Source organism: Aegilops tauschii, chromosome 7 (assembly GCF_002575655.3).
Source record: "Aegilops tauschii subsp. strangulata cultivar AL8/78 chromosome 7, Aet v6.0, whole genome shotgun sequence".
Taxonomy (NCBI): domain Eukaryota; kingdom Viridiplantae; phylum Streptophyta; class Magnoliopsida; order Poales; family Poaceae; genus Aegilops; species Aegilops tauschii.
This window is the reverse complement of record NC_053041.3, coordinates 535507188-535527074: the sequence shown is the minus strand read 5'-3', so window position 1 is coordinate 535527074 and position 19887 is coordinate 535507188.

The window sequence follows — 19887 nt, the reverse complement described above, 5'->3', positions numbered from 1 at the left end:
TCGGAGTTTTCTCGTTATTTTCTCAGATTCGATTCTGATCGAATTTTCGAATCTGTTTAACTTCTCGCTCGTTTATCGGAATCAGGCGATTCAAGCGCCTAGAGTTTCGTCTCGAAATTCTCTTTCCGTTTAACCTACTCAAACAAGTTTTTGCTACAGTAAAATTTGACATAGATCCAGATTAGTAAACGAAGTTTCTCTCTTTCGCTATTTGACTTTCGTTGCTTCTTTCGAGTTGATTCTTTTTGCAAACCGGAGTTCTTAAGTTGGACTTTCTGGTTGGATCTTTCATTTGAGTTTTACCTGTGCATTAGATGAGCACTGATTGTATGCTTTTTTGTTTGCGATAGAGTATCCGGAGTGTGCCGCTTGGTACTTCGAATCGCTAGGTTTTGCGGATCATCAGCAAGGCAAGTAACACATTGATCATATCCCGTTCATACCCAGTTTTTATTGCATTAGATCTGTTTTCCTCAAACACTTGCATGATTAGGATCTAATTAAATTGTGGGTATTGGGAAGTAGTTGAGGTAGAACCTATTACCTGTTTTCTTATCAAACCCTTGGGAGTTACTTCTACGTTGCTTTTATTATTGCCATGCTATGCTCGTAGACGTGGATTGGGTTTGAGTGAAATTCATGACAGATGTGAGATTGTTAATTAATGGTTTACTTAAGGTGGCAACTTAAACTCACAACTGGGTGGATTGAGGTACCTGGGTATTCCAGGATTGCCTGTTTTTCTTTTGGACCGCCACCCAGGTTCAAAGGGATCATGAGATTATTCATGCTAGAAACTTCCGTGTGCAGCCGCAAGCTATTATGGGCTCTAGCATAGTTGACTAAGTTGTGTGAACTCTTACAGTGGTAGACTAGCAGATGTAGGGGAAAGTAGGTGTAACTGTCTACCCATACGTAAGGTGCAAACACTTCTGAAAGACTGTGTCTTGGTCATCTGTTACTCAAACACCACGTAGTGCGAGTAATCCAACGGAGGAGATCAAGTCTTGTGGGGAAAAGTGCACAAACCTCTGCAGAGTGTACAAACTAATCATGGTTAGCCGTGTCCCCGGTTATGGACAACTTGAGTATCTAGTACTTGGATTGTCATGTGAATCTCATCACTATGTTACTTCTAATTAATTTTGTTGGGTTATTGATGAATTTTTAATTGGGATTGAGATGCTGTCAGCCATCTCAATGTTTCACAACCACCATGATAGTTAAATAAAATTTATTCCTTTGAAGTAGGATAAAATTGGCTTTTCGCAAAACTGTAACCATAGAGCTTTCCACCAGCCATATATGCATGTAGTATAGCATTGTCATTGTTCATTATTCTCTATGTGTTACATTGCCAGCATATTCTATGTGCTGACCCGTTTTCGGGCTGCAACGTTTCATGTTGCAGACTTTTCAGACGACGAGTGAGGTGCCTTAGGTCGTGGTCTTATACTCAGTGATGCCGCTGGAGTTGATGGACTCACTTATCTTCCAAGTCTTCCGCTGTTATCGTTTTAGATGGCCTTAAGCCATGTTTATCATACTTAATCTCTTCGGAGATATTCGATGTAATAAGTGTGTGATTGCTACTCTGTTATAAATCCTCCATTTGTACTGTGCGTGTCAGCATTACTGATCCAGGGATGACATTGGTGCACAGCAGCACAAACCATTTGAGGTCTGGTCGCTACAGGGCCGTAGGATCCATGGGCCTTCTTCGGGGCGTCTAATCATCTCACCAAACATGGGCCATACTATTCATGGACCATAACGGGCCGTTAATAGGCCGTATTTGATAATGCTATGTAAACAACCCAACATGTTAACGGGCCACAAACGGGCCGAATGTAACCACGGGCTGAATTTGGCCCCCAAACGGAACAGGCCAGTAACGGACCGTAACTAACCCAATTCTATAAATGAGCCCAAGAATAAATGGGCCCTTAGGAGGCCAAAAGTTAACACGGGCTGGAAACGGCCGACGGAATAATGGGCCGTTAATGGGTATAAAGCGATACACTTTTCATTATGGGCCAGTTTCATCTCAGGCCTTTAATGGGCCTAGGGTTACAAAGAGCCTCATATGGGCCGAAACACATCATGGGCTATACATGGGCCGGAAGTTACAACGGGTTGGAATCATATTGGACGGCCCAGATGAAGCTACTGGGATTAATTCCAATAGGTCGTAACGGGCCGGGAGTTATAAGGCCATAAATGGGCTATATACGAAAAGGCCGTTAACAGGCTTTCCGTGGGCCGGCCCGTTACCTTTTGACCAAGTCAAACGGGCTAGCCTTTTCACCGGAATGGGCCTCTATTGGGCCGTGCCACATGCCGACGTATCATAGGCGCTTCCTGTCCAATGAGTGGATGACATCTGTCCCAAAGGTGAGCCAACACATGTTTCCTCTGGCCAATGAGAATTTTACACGTGGAAAATCCCCATTGGTCCGGGCTGTGAACGGGTTATTGGATCCAAAACCGGACCCGGTAGCTTAACGGCGACCTGTTATAGTGGATGCCACGTGTCGGTTACCCTTGACGAAAACACTTCCATGACTTGCCATTTATCGTCATGGAAGTGGACACTTCCGTGATGATAATTTTGGTAATGTCATGGAACACTTCTACTACAGTACAGGTATGGCTATCTTGATTCTCTCATAAAATCGTCATGGATGTACATGCATGATAGAAAACGTGACCTACTGTGACAAACACGTATCATCACGGAAGTGTATTTTTTTGTAGTGCTTCTTCCCCGACCCAGGTAACTTCTTCATCAACGACATGAGTGACAACATCAACCACACCGGTTCTGCTCCCGCTGTACAGTATGTGTTTCTGTCCTCCTGGTTTAGTCCGCATCATTACTTTGATCTTTGCAATTGTCGTCATGATCTATTTACTGTTGATTCATATTAAATCTCATAGTAAATTGCTCATATATTCAACAATCCAATCCAAAAACCTGATTATAGGCAATTTACTCCGAGTGGTTTTGCTGCGCTTTTGAAGCCGCCTACCTTTAAGGGGGTGCAATATAAAAGGTGGTGCACAAGAGCAGTATATTGGTTTCAGATCATATACTGCTATGACGCCACTAAGGGTAAGCCTTTGGGCGATCTTAATCCTGGACAGCAAGAAGCTTTTGAGAACATGGATACCCTCTTCAAAGCCGCCCTACTGAGTGTTCTTGATGATTCCATTGTGGATTCATATATGTCGTTTGACAGCGGCAAAGACATGTGGGTTGCACTCGAGGCCACGTTTGGGGCCTCGGGCGCTGGCAACGAGTTGTATGTCATGGAGCAATTATGTGACTACAAGATAACTGATGAGCGCTCTGTTGTTCAGCAGGCTCATGAGATACAGTCACTCGCTAAGGAACTTGAGTACTTTAAGTGTGTGTTGCCAGACAAATTTTTTGCTGGGACCATCATTGCCAAGCTTCCACCTTCGTGGAACAATATTTCTACTTCCCTAAAAAACAAGAGACATGAGTTTTCCGTTTCGGATCTCATTAGCACTCTTGAATTTGAAGAGAAGGCGAGAGCAAAAGACACACGTGCTCGAGTCACTGAGGGAGCTTCTAGTGCCCACATGGTACACGAGAAGAACTTCCAGCCCAACAAGCCCCAAAAAACACACGAACAAATCTCAGGGGAAAGCCAAGTTTGATGCAAAGAACAAGCCGTTACATTCTACCAACTTCAAGAAGAATTCTCATAAGAAGGGGAAGGGACACAAACCTCAATTTTGGTAGCACCGCATAAAATTATATGGCTGCATCTACATGCTGTCAGCTAACCTCATGGTGCTCCAGGTATTCCTACATTCGTAACTAGGTACAATGACCACCGCAAGATGAAATAAGCTTATTCATACGTTGACTTGCTGATTGCAATGCGGAACGATCCTGTCATATGTGCAGGAGCAAACAAGCAGTGCAGCCAAAGGAGGAAATCAACTAACGACTTATGAAATTATATATAATCTTCCTTAGGCAGGTCAGTATCCCCTTCGTCCAGATGATCGTGTTTTGTCATGCCGAGCTATTGATATGTGCTACTATTTTGCAACACCATTTAAGTATAGCTATTGTTTTCCTATCTTTTCAGATTCAGGAAAATGAAGATAATTTCAGGGGAACTACACAATATGGACTGACGTTGAGTCAGCTCTATCGCCTCATGTGTTTGCTGCAAATGTGTGAGCATCAATTGCAAGATGAGGCAGCCAACTAGCTGTGGAGTTGCCAACATGCTCAAAGTGCCCGCAACATTGAGATGAAACAAGCATACCCAGGAAATTAATGCGTTCGCAGGGAGGCCCTTTGTTCAGAGAAGCATCAACCTATCTTCTTTATTTCCACACCTTCTGACAACTTTGTATTGGTTATAGTATGGTGGATCATTGAGATGCATAAACATGCTGAACTTTTGTTCTTCTGAATGTTAGTACGCATACCGTATCTTCTGAAGCTTAGTTTAATGTGAATGTTGACTAGCCTGTGAACCTTTACAATCTAGTAAGTATATTGTAGGCCTTTTATTTGACACCTCACTTTGCCGCGCTGCGCGACCAGTGTGAGTGTCTGCATCCAGTACCGCATCCTCCAATTTGGTGGATGCATGTTGAAAAAGGTTACCGATGAGTAGCCATAAGCTAGAGGCGTCTCTTTTTCTTCTTCTGAATGGGCAATAAGCTGCAGAGTGTCTTAGGCTGCCTCTAGCACAAGGCCGTCCAACACAAAATACGGGCAGCCGACTAGGTCGATACAAAAGCCTATCCATCTTAAAGCCCATTTGTTTTTTTTGCGAGGAAAAGCCCTATTTCTTGTCGAGTACTGCAGCTCGCTGGACTCTCCCGCTTCAGTCACCCCCTAATTCTCCCTGCTCCCCATCTTCCTCACTCGTCTAGAAAACCCCCGCTCACCTTCTTCCTCACTCGTACAGAAAACGCCTGCTCCTCTTCTTCCTCACTCCTACAGAAAACCCCAGCCATCCTTCTTCCCCACTCACACAGCCACTAGGCTCGTCTCTCGCTACTCTACTCAAACCCATGAGCCCGGCGCGACGCTCGGAAGGAAAATGGGGTCGGCTCCCGCCAGCGTCGCCGCTGGTTGTAGATCCCACACCCGGCAGCACAGGGAGAAGCGGTGAGCCCCTCCCCCCCACCCGGATCAGAGGAACCCGTAGAATCTCCGGTGGTCCGCATCAGCGATTTCTCGGACGACATCCTAGGGGAGATCATCTCGCTTCTAACCACCAAAGATTGCTGCCGCACACAAGTCCTCTCAACTCAGAGGCGCCCGCTATGGCGCACCGCGCCTCTCAATCTCGACAGTCGTCAGATTTCTGTCCTTGCTGAATTTGATCTCCTCAGAGCCATCGTCTCCTCTCACCAGCAGGGTCCCGTTCAACGCCTCTACATCCCGACATGCTACCTGCTGTCCATACCCGGCACCGTGGACGCTTGGCTGACATCCCCTAAATTCGAAGAACTCCAGCAGTTTGAGTTATACCCCATGAAAGTTTCATACCACAAACCGAGCACCAAGAATTTGTGCCCACACCACCGTTGTCCATCTTGTGGTTTTCCTCCTCTCTCCACACTGCCACCTTCGCCAAGTGCCATCTACCAGACGATCTAGTACAAATGCTTCGGCTCCCACCGGTTGTGGTGGTTTATCTGTCGGAGGCCTCACTGCACAACATCATCCACTCCAGTTGCCTTGCCGTGGAGCGCTTTCTGATTGTTTTGGGAGTAGAAATCCCTATCGGTTGTCTCCAAATAAGGTCGCCTCACCTTAAAATCATTGGAATTTGTTTTGGACAACATCAGCTCATCATCGAAGATGCCCCTTCACTTCAAAGGTTGCTCCTTCATTATTGTTATAAACCTTCGCAAATAATTGTCGTCTCTGCGCCCAAGCTGGAGACCTTGGGTGTAATTCATGATCCGTTTAATGATCACAAGAAGTTGGTGTTTGGCTCCTCACTTTTTCACGTACCGTATATTATCATCTAGACATTTGTAATCATAAGCTGCATTTTTCATTTGTGCGCATAAATTTTATATCATCTTGGAGTACACTTTGGGTACTAATATTATGTTATATGCTCAATGAAGAGTTCGTCCATGGATAGCCTATCAATGCTGCTGGATTCTATCAAGATCTTATATATCAGAATGTTTAGTTATGATCTGAACATAATTATTGGCTTGCTGCGATGCTTTCGATCTCTGGATAATTTATATATAAAGGTGATGATTTCATGTACATTGAAAGACCGTATATATTGTACTAGAATTAACCGTTCAGTTGTTGCTCTTCGACATACTCTTTTTTCAGACCTTAACTGTTTTCAATCTTCATCTCTACTTAGGAACTAACACATGATGAAAAACATATAACCAATCAGTGGCGTAATAAGCACCAGGATTTTCTCAGTTCTCATGACATTCGTTTGAGGACAATAATGATGGAAGGATATGCATTTAACCAGGCAAACAGAAGCTTTGTCACATTCTTCCTGTTGAATGCGAGGTTACTATTGTCCATGAGGCTTAAATTTTTCAGCAAGCGATTTCTCACGGACGGACATGTTGAACAAAAAAAAAGAAGTTTCAGGTGGACAAATGGGCTTCTGAACGCACTCGGCTTCTATTTACAACAACTTGTAGTCATCCTACAATATTTTTTTTTTGCACAGGATGTTGATTTTCCGGATCAGACCGATCCATTTGTTTGTGATTGCGAAAAAGAGTGGTGGGTTAGATGTTATTGCCATGTTCAATCTGGGTTTTGTCTAAATTTGATGAACAATTAATCCTTGGGCTTTTTGTACCGTTTCTAAGTTTGAGTTACATGTTGTTGCCCTCGTACTCCCCTCCGTCTGCCACTACACTGCCGCACCTTCCACGACTCCTGTTCGTTCCCGTCTGAGGCCTCGCCATCGTTCTCCGCCTTGGTTCGCTCGCTGTGCCCTGTTGGGCTACAAATCTTTCAAGACGAGGAGGGATGTAACTAGTAAGAAATGGGCTTCCCTGGAAAATGGGCTATAAGTTGTAAGAAATGGGCTGTACATTTTTAAACCAAAGCCAACCGGCAATTACATTAAAATATCGTTTTTTGCTGGATTTCTCACTCTTATGGAAAGCAGAGTTGGTGATGATGGTGTCCCTGCTATGCTGCAATATACGTCGTCCGATCTATATAGGAAGGAAACTATGACAATTTACCCGCACTCCTCTCCATATTTGCAGATACGGCCTTCCCTCGTTCATCCTTTTCTCCCACAAGATAAACTACTCATACAAATGCATCTTCATGTTCCGTGCAATGCACGGGCATCTTGATAGTTAAGATTTTAAATTTCATTCTTTTTTTTGGAGAAATTTTTTTATATAATATTTTGAAAATTATTTTTAACGTGACTCGAAATTTCGTGATTAAAAGAGTTCGGACCCCACCGAAATATGCAAAATTTCGTTGAATTTTTTAGCAGTGCCCAGAATATATGGTCTGTAATGCTAATACAAAGAATATGGGCTTCAAAATATCCTTAAGAATTAGCAAATGGGCTGTAAATTATTGAAAATAATGGCTAATGGGCTGTATGCTGTTTTCCACAGATTTGGAGGCTGACTTCTGGGCCTACTAGGTTGATGATGACGCTGCCTAAAAAATATTTTGACGCGTACGCAAGGCTTTGTCAACTTAGTCAACACAGAGCAGTGACTGTTGGATGTCCATCCAACGCCGTCGTGCTTCTTCAATCTCTGATCTTCCTGCTCCAGCCGCCCAAACCAGTGTCGGCGGGACTGCCCGCTCCCTCCTCCCGTTGCCGGCAGTGGTGCCGCCAGGCCATCCCTCTACCCACCCGCACATCCTGTTATTTTTCGGCGACGTCAGCCTCACCCCGCAGCCGACCTGTCAGCGCTCGTACTCCCGTCAGCATGGGCACCCGCTGCTGTGGCTTCGCTGACTCCACCGCCCTGGTGCTCTCGGCGCGGCGTGGTCAACGTGGTCAACGAACGACATCCATCGGAAGTGGACTGTACGTGGAGAGGCTGACAGCAGGGTCCACGGTCGCACACAAGGAAATGCCTCCTTATTACGCGCAAAATAATGATTCCTCCACCTGACAGCTAGGACCCAGCGTAAAGGGCCTCTATATTTCGTGACAAAAAGTTCCCCCCGCTGATAGCTCAGACCCACCATCTATATCTTCGCACGCAAGGAAGTGCCTCCTTATTACGCACAAAAAATGAATACTCCCCTGCTAGCTGGGACCCACCATAGTGGGAGGCTGACTTGTGGGCCTACTAAGTTGACGCGGACGGAGGTCTTTGTCAACTTAGTCAATATGAACGAGCTCCAGTGACCGTACGATGTCCATCCAACGGCCGTAGTGCTTCTTCAACCTCTGGTCTTCTTGCTCCATCCGCCCAAACCAGCGCCAGTCGTGCCGCCTGCTCCTACCTCCCGTGGCCGGCTATGCTGTCGTACAGGCATGACCGCCCCACCTTACTCCAACCTCTGGCCAGGCCATCCCTCTACTCACCCAGAACCCCTATTATTCTGCGGTGACGGCAACCTCACATCGCAGCCGAACCACTCAACCCTCGTACTCCTCTCTGCGTGGGCATCCACTGCCGCGTCTTCCCTGGCTCCGCTTCGTCCCCTTCCTAGGCCTCGCCGTTGTCCACCGCCCTAGTGCTCTCGGCGCGGCATGGCCAATGTGGTCAATGAACGACCTCCATCGGAAGTGGCTGTACATGGAGAGGCTGACAGCTAGGTCCACGGTTGCACACAAGGAAATGCCTCCTTATTACGTGCAAAACAATGATTCCTTCACCTAACAACTGGGACCCACAGGAAGGGCCTCTCTATTTCATGAAAAAATCGTTCCCCCGCTGACAGCTCGGACCTACCAGCTATATCATCGCACGCAAGGAAGTGCCTCCTTATTATGCATAAAACAATTTAATACCCCTACTAGCTGGGACCCACCATAGTGGGAGGCTGACATGTGGGCCTACTAAGTTGACGCGGAGGGAGGGCTTTGTCAACTTAGTCAATATGAACGATTCTAGCTCCAGTGACCGTACGATGTCCATCCAACAGTCGTAGTGCTTCTTCAACCTTTGGTCTTCTTGCTCCACCAGCCCAAACCTGCGCCGGTCGTGCCACGTGCTCCTTACTCCCGTGGCCGGCTATGCTATCGCGCGGGCCTGACTACCCCACCCTACTCCAACCTCTGGCCAGGCCATCCCTCTACGCACCCACAACCCATGTTATTCTGCGGCGACAACAACCTCACACCGCAGCCGAACCACTCAACCCTCGTACTCCTCTCCGTGTGGGCATCCACTGTCGCGTCTTCCCCGGCTCCGCTTCGTACCCTTCCTAGGCCTCGCCGTCATCCATCGCCCTGGTGCTCTCGGCGCGGCGTGGTCAACATGGTCAACGAACAACATCCACCGAAAGTGGACTGTCCGTGGAGAGGCTGACAGCTGGTTCCACGGCCGCACATAAGGAATGTCTCCTTATTACGCACAAAATAATGATTCCTTCACCTGACAGCTGGGACCCACCGGAAGGGTCTCTATATTTCGTGAAACACCCATTCCCCCGCTGATAGCTCGGACCTATCAGCTATATCTTCGCACACAAGGAAGTGCCTCCTTATTACGCACAAAAAAAATAATACCCCTTGCTAGCTGGGACCCACCATAGTGGGAGGCTAAATTGTGGGCCTACTAAGTTGACGCGGACAGAGGGCTTTGTCAACTTAGTCAATATGAATGATTCTAGATCCAGTGACCGTACGATGTCCATCCAACGGCCGTAGTGCTTATTCAACCTCTGGTCTTCTTGCTCCAGCCGCCCAAACCAGCGCCAGTTGTGCCGCCTGCTCCTGCCTCCCGTGGCCGGCTGTACTGCCGCGGAGGCCTCACCGCCCCTACTACTCCCACCATTGGCCAGGCCATCCCCCTACTCACACCCCCCCTTGTTATTCTATGGCGACGGCACCCTCACACCACAGCTGAACTAGTCAACCCTCGTACTCCTGTCCGCGTGGGCATCCACTCTCGCGTCTTCCCCGGCTCCGTGTCGTCCCCATCCTAGGCCTCGCCGTCGTCCACCGCCTTGGTGCTCTCGTCGCGGCGTGGTCAATGTGGTCAAGGAACGACTTCCATCAGAAGAGTACTGTACGTGGAGAGACTGATGAAGGAAATATGCCCTAGAGGCAATAATAAAGTATTATATATTTCCTTATCATGATAAATGTTTATTATTCATGCTAGAATTATATTAACCCAACAACTGACAGCTGGGTCCACGGCCGCAGCAAGGAAGTGCCTCCTTATTACGCGCAAAATAATGATTCCTCCACCTGATAGCAGGGACCCACCAGACGTGCCACCGTACTTCGTGAAAAAAAGTTCCCCCCTTGACATCTGGGACCTACCAGCTATATCTTCGCACACAAGGAAGTGCCTCCTTATCCTCCCTGACAGTCGGGACCCAGCTGGTCGAAGCGTACTATCGTTGTCATTCTGGTCACGAACGTGTACGTACATACTGGTCGATCGGTCTGTCTGCAGGCTGCAGCGATGAACCGTGGTCGAGTAAGGAAGGGCATGTGTCGTAGTAGAGGCAGAGACGTAGCATGTACACGTACGTATAGACAGGGTGCAAGAATTTAAATACGGCCACGTACATACATACGAGCGGGATCTCGAACGCCTAATCACGCTTACGTACGACTAGGGCTCGTGTACATGGAGAGGCAACGACAGCGTCCTGTTCATCGACAGCCAACCAGCTGGGTCGGAATGGAGAAACTGCTTGTTGTGTTCATCGGGAGGAAACGGAATGCGTCGTGTTCATTGGGAGTCAACCGGCTTGGATGAAACAACTGAAACGAGGCCTGGCATACCACAGAACGGAGGAGACGGCCTTGTGTTCGACCGCCTACGGTCGAAATGGGATCCTGTTCATCGGGAGGGGTGTGGCGTACTACAAAACAGAGGAAACAGAATTCTCTTCGACCTCCTACGGTCGCAACGGGGTCCTGTTGATCGGGAGGGGTGTGGCGTACCGCAAAACAGAGGAAACGGACTTCTCTTCGACCTCCTATGGTCGAAACGGGGGTCCTGTTCATCGGGAGGGGTGTGGCGTACCGCAAAATGAGACTCCACGGGTTATTGTTCATCCACCATCTACTGCCTCGCTCCAGCCTTCACGGGATACTGTTCACCCACCTTCAAGCTCCTCCAGCCTCCACCTGCGACTGTTCATCCACAACGTCTCCCTCCTGCCTCCACCAGCTACTGTTCATCCATGGGCTCCTATTCATCCAACCTCCACCGGCTACTATTCAACCAGCCCTCACCACGGGGTCCTGTTCAACAACCCCTCCACAGGCTACTATTCATCCAGCCCTCCATCGGCTACTGTTCAACCAGCCCTCCACCGGCTGCTGTTCATCCAGCCCTCCACGGGGCCCCTTTCATCCACCCCCAACCGGCTCGATCGGGGGCGTGTTCATCCAGCGGGAATGGCATCTACTACCACAGAGTCCTGTTCATCAAACCGCCATCGGGAACTGTTCATCCAACCCCCAACAACGATCACTGTTCATCAAGAGGCAACATGTTCGATCGTCTTTAGTTAGTAGTAGTAGGTAAGGAATCGCTCGATCGGGTTCAGTTAACAGCCAGATCGATCGATCGCTCGGGTTCAATAACGCGTAGCCTGCAGTGCAATCGCTCGGGTTCAGTAGGCGAACACCTCGCTCGGGTTCAGCTAGAGCCCAATGCCTCACACCCACGCACATACGTGTATGAGAGAAACGCGCATCGCTCGGCCCCGACCATCCACCGTAACCGAGAACTTCCCGATATTTTCCTCGCCCTCGCTTCTACATGGTTTTTTTCGTCATGGACGGCCCAAAGAATGTCATGCAACTGCGTCTCGGCCCGCCCAGGACGAAAAGCCCATGTTCTGTCATGATTTTTTGTCGTAGAAGTAGGAGCCCACCACATCTATGATGATACCGGGTTTTGTCACAATTATCGTCATATAAGTGTCATAAGCATGATAGAAAAAAATTGTTCGGCCCAAAATGTCACGGATGTGTCTTTTTGTTGTTGTGATGGTTTAGTTGATTTGGATAATGTATCATTTAGATGACTTGAGGGATGTCTATCTAAGTGGGAGTTCTTAAGTAATTTTATTAATTGAACTTAATTTATCATGAAGTTAGTCTTGGTAGTATTTGCATATCAATGTCGTAGATCAGTAGCTCGCGATATAGCTCCCATATTTTTGATATGTTCATAGAGAAAACTAAGTTGAAAGATGTTAGTAGCAATAAAGCGGACTAGGTCTGTGATCTTAGGATTATCCTCATTGCTGCACCAGAAGAATTATGTCCTTGATGCACCGATAGGTGACAGACCTATTGCAGGAGCAGATGCAGACGTTATGAACATCTGGCAAGCTCGATATGATGACCACTTGATAGTTTAGTGCAGCATGCTTTACGGCTTAGAACCGGGACATCAAATGTTTTGAACGCCATGGAGCATATGAGATGTTCCAAGAGCTGAAATTGGTATTTCAGACTCATGCCCTTGTCGGGAGGTATGAGACTTCTACTTTGCCTACAAGATGGAGGAGAATAGCTTATCTAGTGAGCATGTGCTCAGAATATCTGGGCACTACAATCGCTTGAATCAAGTAGGATTTAATCTTCTAGATAATATAGTGATTGACAGAATTCTCTAGTCACTATCACCAAGTTACTAGAACTTCATGATGAACTATAATATGCAAGGGATGATGAAAACAATTCCCGAGCTCTTCGTGATGCTGGAATCAGTGAAGGTAGAAATCAAGAAAGAGCATCAAGAGTTGATGGTTAACAGGACCACTAGTTTCAAGAAAAAAGGCGAGGGAAAGAAAGGGAAATTCAAGAAGAATGGCAAGCAAGTTGCCACTCCCGGGAAGAAGCCCAAAGCTGGACTCAAGCCTGAAACTAAGTGTTTCTACTGCAAAGGAAATGGTCTCTAGAAGCGGAACTGCCCCAAATACTTGGCGGATAAGAAGGATGGAAAAGTGAACAAATGTATATTTGATATACATGTTATTGATGCGTACCTTACTTGTGTTCGTAGTAGCCCCTGGGTATTTGATACCGATTCAGTTGCTAAGATTAGTAACTCGAAACAGGAGTTGCAGAATGAACAGAGACTAGTTAAGAGCGAAGTGACGATGTGTGTTGGAATTGATTCCAAGGTTGATACGATCACCATCGCACACTCCCTCTACCTTCGGGATTAGTGTTGAACCTAAATAAATGTTATTTGGTGTTTGCGTCAAGCATGAATATGATTGGATCATGTTTATTGCAATACGGTTATTCATTTAAGTCAGAGAATAATTGTTGTTGCGTTTACATGAATAAGACCTTCTATGGTCATACACCCAATGTGGATGGTTTATTAAATCTCGATCGTAGTGATACACATATCCATAATATTGATGCCAAAAGATGCAAAGTTGATAATGATAGTGCAACATACTTGTGGCACTGCCGTTTAGGTCATATTGGTGTAGAGCGCATGAAGAAACTCCATGCTGATGGACTTTTGGAATCACTTGATTATGAGTCATTTGATACTTGCGAACCATGCCTCATGGGCAAGATGACTAAAACTTCGTTCCCGGGAACAATGGAGTGAGCTAATGACTTATTGGAAATGATACATACCAATGTATACGGTCCAACGAGTGTTGAAGCACCCGGCGGGTATCCTTATTTTCTCACCTTCACAGATGATTTGAGTACGTATGGGTATATGAGCAGAATATTTGAGTTACGAGTTTGGCCTTCATATAAAACAATGTGGAATAGTTTCACAACTTACGCCACCTGGAACACCACAACGTAATGGTGTGTCTGAACGTCGTAACCGTACTTTATTAGATACGGTGCGTTGTATGATGTATCTTACCGATTTGCCACTACCGTTTTGGGGTTATCCATTAGAAACAGCTGCATTCACGTTAAATTGGGCACCATCTAAATCCATTGAGACGACACCGTATGAACTGTGGTTTGGCAAGAAACCTAAGCTGTTGTTTCTTAAAGTTTGGGGTTGCGACACTTATGTCAAAAGGCTTTAGCCTGATAAGCTCGAACCCAAATCGGAGAAGTGCGTCTTCATAGGATACCCTAAGGAAACAGTAGGGTACACTTTCTACTACAGATCCGAAGGCAAGATATTTGTTGCCAAGAATGGAAAATTTCTAGAGAAGGATTTTCTCTCGAAAGAAGTGAGTGGGTGGAAAGTAGAACTTGATGAGGTAACTGTACCTTCTCTCGAATTGGAAAGTAGCTCATCACAGAAACCGTTCCCGTGATGCCTATACCAACTAGAGAGAAAGCTAATGATGATGATCATTAAACTTCACATCAAGTTACTACTGAGCCTCGTAGGTCAACCAGAGCACGATCCGCGCCAGAACGATACGGTAATCATGTTCTGGGAGTCATGTTACTAGACCATGGCGAACCTATGAACTATGAAGAAGCTATGATGAGCCCAGATTCCGATAAATGGCTTGTGGCTATGAAATCTGAGATAGGATCCATGTATGAGAACAAAGTGTGGACTTTGGTGGACTTGCCCTATGATTCGCGAGCCATAGAGATAGATCAAGACGCTTAATAGGATTTTCACAACGCACATACCTTGATAAAGTTTTGATAAAGAAAATTAAAGTCCTTCCCTATGCCTCAGCCAGATGCAAGAACCCTTTCTTTGATTGATCCATTTTGAACTTCTTCAAAACTTTATCAAGGTATGTGCTTTGTGAAAATCCTATTAAGTGTCTTGATCTTTCTCTATGGCTCGTCGGTCATCGGGCAAGTCAACCAAAGAACACACTTTGTTCGCATACATGGATCCTATATTAGATTTCATGGCCTAAAGCCATTTATCGGAATCTGGGCTCATCATAGCTTCTTCATAGTTCGTAGGTTCGTCATGGTCTAGTAACATGACTTCCAGAACAGGATTACCGTACCACTCTGGTGCGGAACATGCTCTGGTTGACCTACGAGGTTCGGTAGTAACTTGATCTGAAGTTTCAGGATCATCATCATTAGCTTCCTCTCTAGTTGGTGTAGGCATCACGGGAACTTTTCTGTGATGAGCTACTTTCCAATTCAAGAGAAGGTACAATTATCTCATCAAGTTCTACTTTCCTCCCACTCACTTCTTTCGAGAGAAACTCCTTCTCTAGAAAGTTTCCATTCTTGGCAACAAAGATCTTGCCTTCGGATCTATGGTAGAAGGTGTACCCAATAGTTTCCTTAGGGCAACCTATGAAAACGCATTTCTCCGATTTGGTTTCGAGCTTATCAGGTTGAAGCCTTTTGACATAAGTTTCACAACCCCAAACTTTAAGAAACGACAGCTTAGGTTTCCTGCGAAACCACAGTTCATACGGTGTCATCTCAACGGATTTAGACGATGTCCTATTTAACGTGAATGCAGTTGTCTCTAATGCATAACCCCAAAACGATAGTGGTAAATCGGTAAGAGACATCATAGATCGCACCATATCGAATAAAGTACAGTTACGACGTTCGGACACACCATTAAGCTGTGGTGTTCCAGGTGGCGAGAGTTGTGAAACTATTCCACATTGTTTTAAATGAAGGCCAAACTTGTAACTCAAATATTCGCCTCCGTGATTAGATCGTAGAAACTTTATTTTCTTGTTACAATGATTCTCCACTTCACTCCAAAATTCTTTGAATTTTTCAAATTTCAGACTTGTGTTTGTGTTTCATCAAGTAGATATACCCATATCTGCTCAAATCATATGTGAAGGTCGGAAAATAAGGATACCCGCCGCGAGCTTCAACACTCATTGGACCACATACATCGGTATGTATTATTTCCAATAAGTCATTAGCTTGCTCCATTGTTTCGGAGAACGGAGTTTTAGTCATCTTGCCCATGAGGCATGGTTCGCAAGTATCAAATGATTCATAATCAAGTGATTCCAAAAGTCCATCTGCATGGAGTTTCTTCATGCGCTTTACACCAATATGACCTGAACGGCAGTGCCACAAATATGTTGCACTATCATTATCAACTATGCATCGTTTGGCATCAATATTATGAATATGTGTATCACTACAATCGAGATTCAACAAAAATAGACCACTCTTCAAGGGTGCTTGACCATAAAAGATATTACTCATATAAATAGAACAGCCATTATTCTCTGATTTAAATGAATAACCGTCTCGCACTAAACAATATCCAGATATAATGTTCATGCTCAACGCTGGCACCAAATAACAATTATTCAAATCTAAAACTAATCCCAAAGGTAGATCTAGAGGTAGCATGCCGATGGCGATTACATCGACCTTGGAACCATTCCCGACGCGCATCGTCACCTCGTCCTTAGCAAATCTTCGTTTAATCCGTAGCCCATGTTTCGAGTTACAAATATGAGCAACCGAACCAGTATCAAATACCCAGGCGCTACTACGAGCATTAGTAAGGTACACATCAATAACATGTATATCAAATATACATTTGTTCACTTTGCCATCCTACTTATCCGCCAAATACTTGGGGCAGTTCCGCTTCCAGTGACCAGTCCCTTTGAAGTAGAAGCACTCAGTTTCAGGCTTGAGTCCAGCTTTGGGCTTCTTCCCGGGAGTGGCAGCTTGCTTGCCATTCTTCTTGAAGTTCCCATTCTTTCCCTTGCCCTTTTTCTTGAAACTAGTGGTCTTGTTAACCATCAACACTTGATACTCCTTCTTGATTTCTACCTCTGCAGCTTTGATCATTGCGAAGAGCTCGGGAATTGTCTTATCCATCCCTTGCATATAATAGTTCATCACGAAGCATTCGTAGCTTGGTGGCAGTGATTGGAAAACTCTGTCGATAACACTATCATCTAGAATATTAACTCCCAGCCGAGTCAAGTGATTATGATATCCAGACATTCTGAGTATGTGTTCACTGACGGAATTGTTCTCTTCCATCTTGCAGCTGTAGAACTTGTTGGAGACTTCATATCTCTCCACTCGGGCATCTTCTTGAAATATTAACTTCAACTCCTGGAAGGTTTCATATGCTCAATGATGTTCAAAACGTCTTTGAAGTCCCAATTCTAAGTCGTAAAGCATAGCACGCTGAACTATCGAGTAGTCATCAGATCGAGCTTGCCAGACGTTCATAACATCAGCATCTGATCCTGCAGCAGGCCTTTCACCTAGCGGTGCATCAAGGACATAATTCTTCTGTGCAACAATGAGGATAATCCTCAAGTTACGGACCCAGTCCGTGTAGTTGCTACCATCATCTCTCAACTTAGCTTTCTCTAGGAACGCATTAAAATTCAAGGGAGTGGTAGCACGGGCCATTGATCTACAACATAGATATGCAAAAACTATCAGGACTAAGTTCATGAAAAATTAAGTTCAATTAATCAAATTACTTAAGAACTCCAACTTAGATAGACATCCCTCAAGTCATCTAAATGATACGTGATCCAAATCAACTAAACCATGTCCGATCATCACGTGAGATGGAGTAGTCATCAATGGTGAACATCTCTATGTTGATCATATCAACTATATGATTCACGTTCGACCTTTCGGTCTCCAGTGTTCCAAGGCCATGTCTGTACATGCCAGGCTCGTCAAGTTTAACCCGGGTATTCCGCATGTGCAAAACTGTCTCGCACCCATTGTATTTGAACGTAGAGTCTATCGCATCCGATCATCACATGGTGTCTCAACATGACGAACTGTCGCAACGGTGCATACTCAGGGAGAACACTTATACCTTGAAATTTAGTGAAGGGATCATCTTATAATGCTACCGCCGTACTAAGGAAAAGAAGATGCATAAAAGATAAACATCACATGCAATCAAAATATGTGACATGATATGGCCATCATCATCTTGTGCTTTTAATCTCCATCACGAAAGTATCGTCATGATCTCCATCGTCACCGACTCGACACCTTGATCTCCATCATTGCATCATGGTCGTCTCGCCAACTATTTCTTCTACAACTACGCTAACGCATAGTGATAAAGTAAAGCAATTACATGGCGATTGCATTTCATACAATAAAGAGATAACCATAAGAGCATCTCTAGCCACGCCCCCAACAGGCCCTCCCCAGGCGTTTTTAGCGCCGGCGGGCAAAAATCGGCCCAGTCGAGGCCCCCAATAGTCCGTTTTTCACCGGCTTGGGTCGAAACTAGCGTCGGCGGAGCCGAGCCGAACCCGGCACGCTGGGGGCGCCTAGGGGCGCCGACACAACGAAAAGGGGCATGGGGCCACTCTGTCAGCGAGTCTAGAACCTCTTCTCGCTTTTCCCCCCACTTCTCTCTCATTCTTTCTATTCCTCCCGCCAATCTCCCACCCGCTCGCCTCCCAGCCGGCCACCATGCCGCTGAAGAAGTACGTGATCCCCCGCGCAGCGATAGCTGCGACCGCCACCGTCGCCCAGCCGAAGCAGAGGAAGCCGAGGGCGCCGCCGTCCAAGCGACCGGGCATGTCCAACGCCGACTGGAGGGCGGAAGTTCAGCGACGGGAGGCTGTCACCGCCGACCGGCGGAATAGGGCCAACACCAAGAAGGCCCGGGACAGCGCGGCGCGTGCGGCTGCGGTTGCGGCCGATCAAGCCGAGGCGGCTCGCATGGGGATGATGAATCCACCCGGCGGCCATGCCCAGCACGCACCCTGGAGCCAGCAAAGCGTCGGCTCTCCAGCCGGCTTCTCGTCGTCGCCGCAACCATGGGGATGCACGCCGTCTCCGGGCTACGCCGACGGGGACGCGCACGGGGGGTTCAACCCCAACGTGACCTTCCCCCATGGTCACCCGGCCCAGCGCACGCCCTCGCCCGCCTTCGCCGGTGTGCAGTACCCTCCATACAACTACTCGCCGCCGGTCCACGCGTCCTCCCCGACACCCACTCTCCGCCGTTGCACGCTGCCCTTCTCACAAGGTTCCACACCGCACCTCGGCGACACTGACGCGACCGACGCCGACATGGACGACATCATCGCGGCAGGCTCGGCCGTGACCGCCACGTCCCCCGTGTTCGCTACCCAGGACGACATGGTGGACCTCAGCGGAGGCATGGACGGCGAGCTCGAGTACGATGAGGAGGAGTCGGACGAGCAGGAGGAGGAGGAGGAGGAACCGGCGACTATTCAGGCGAGGAGGCGCAAGAAGAAGAAGGGGGCGGCCAAGACCAGTGAGCCGCGCATCAAGTGGGCATCCAAGGAGCAGGAATGTCTCGCCGAAGCTTGGAAAGTCGTCTGCCTTGACCCGACCACCGGCACGAACCAGAGCATCGAGACATAATGGGAGCGCATCAAGGCCGAGTTTGACGAGCGCAAGCTCGTCGACCCCTACTTTAAAGGTGTCTACGTGCAGCGCGGGTCGAAGGCAATGGCGAACCATTGGGGGATCATCCAGGCGGTGTGCAACAAATGGCATGGGATCGTTGAGGAGATCGTGGCTCGCCTGGAGAGCGGCGCCAATATTGAGGATCAGGTATGGCGCGCCGGTCTCCCGCTTCTCTTCGGCGTGTGCGCCCGCCAACTGTTTGTTCCTCGGTGCAGCTGCTGCGCATGTTCGCCATGTATCGCCAGGGCAACAGCGACCAAGAATTCAAGTACCTCCACGTCTTCAAGCGGATCGACAAGTGCGAGAAGTGGGCGGAAGTCCGGCGCACCCTCGCCAAGGCCAAGGAGACCTACAAGCCGGACGCGCCGACGCCGGGCGCGTCAGAATGGCGGCC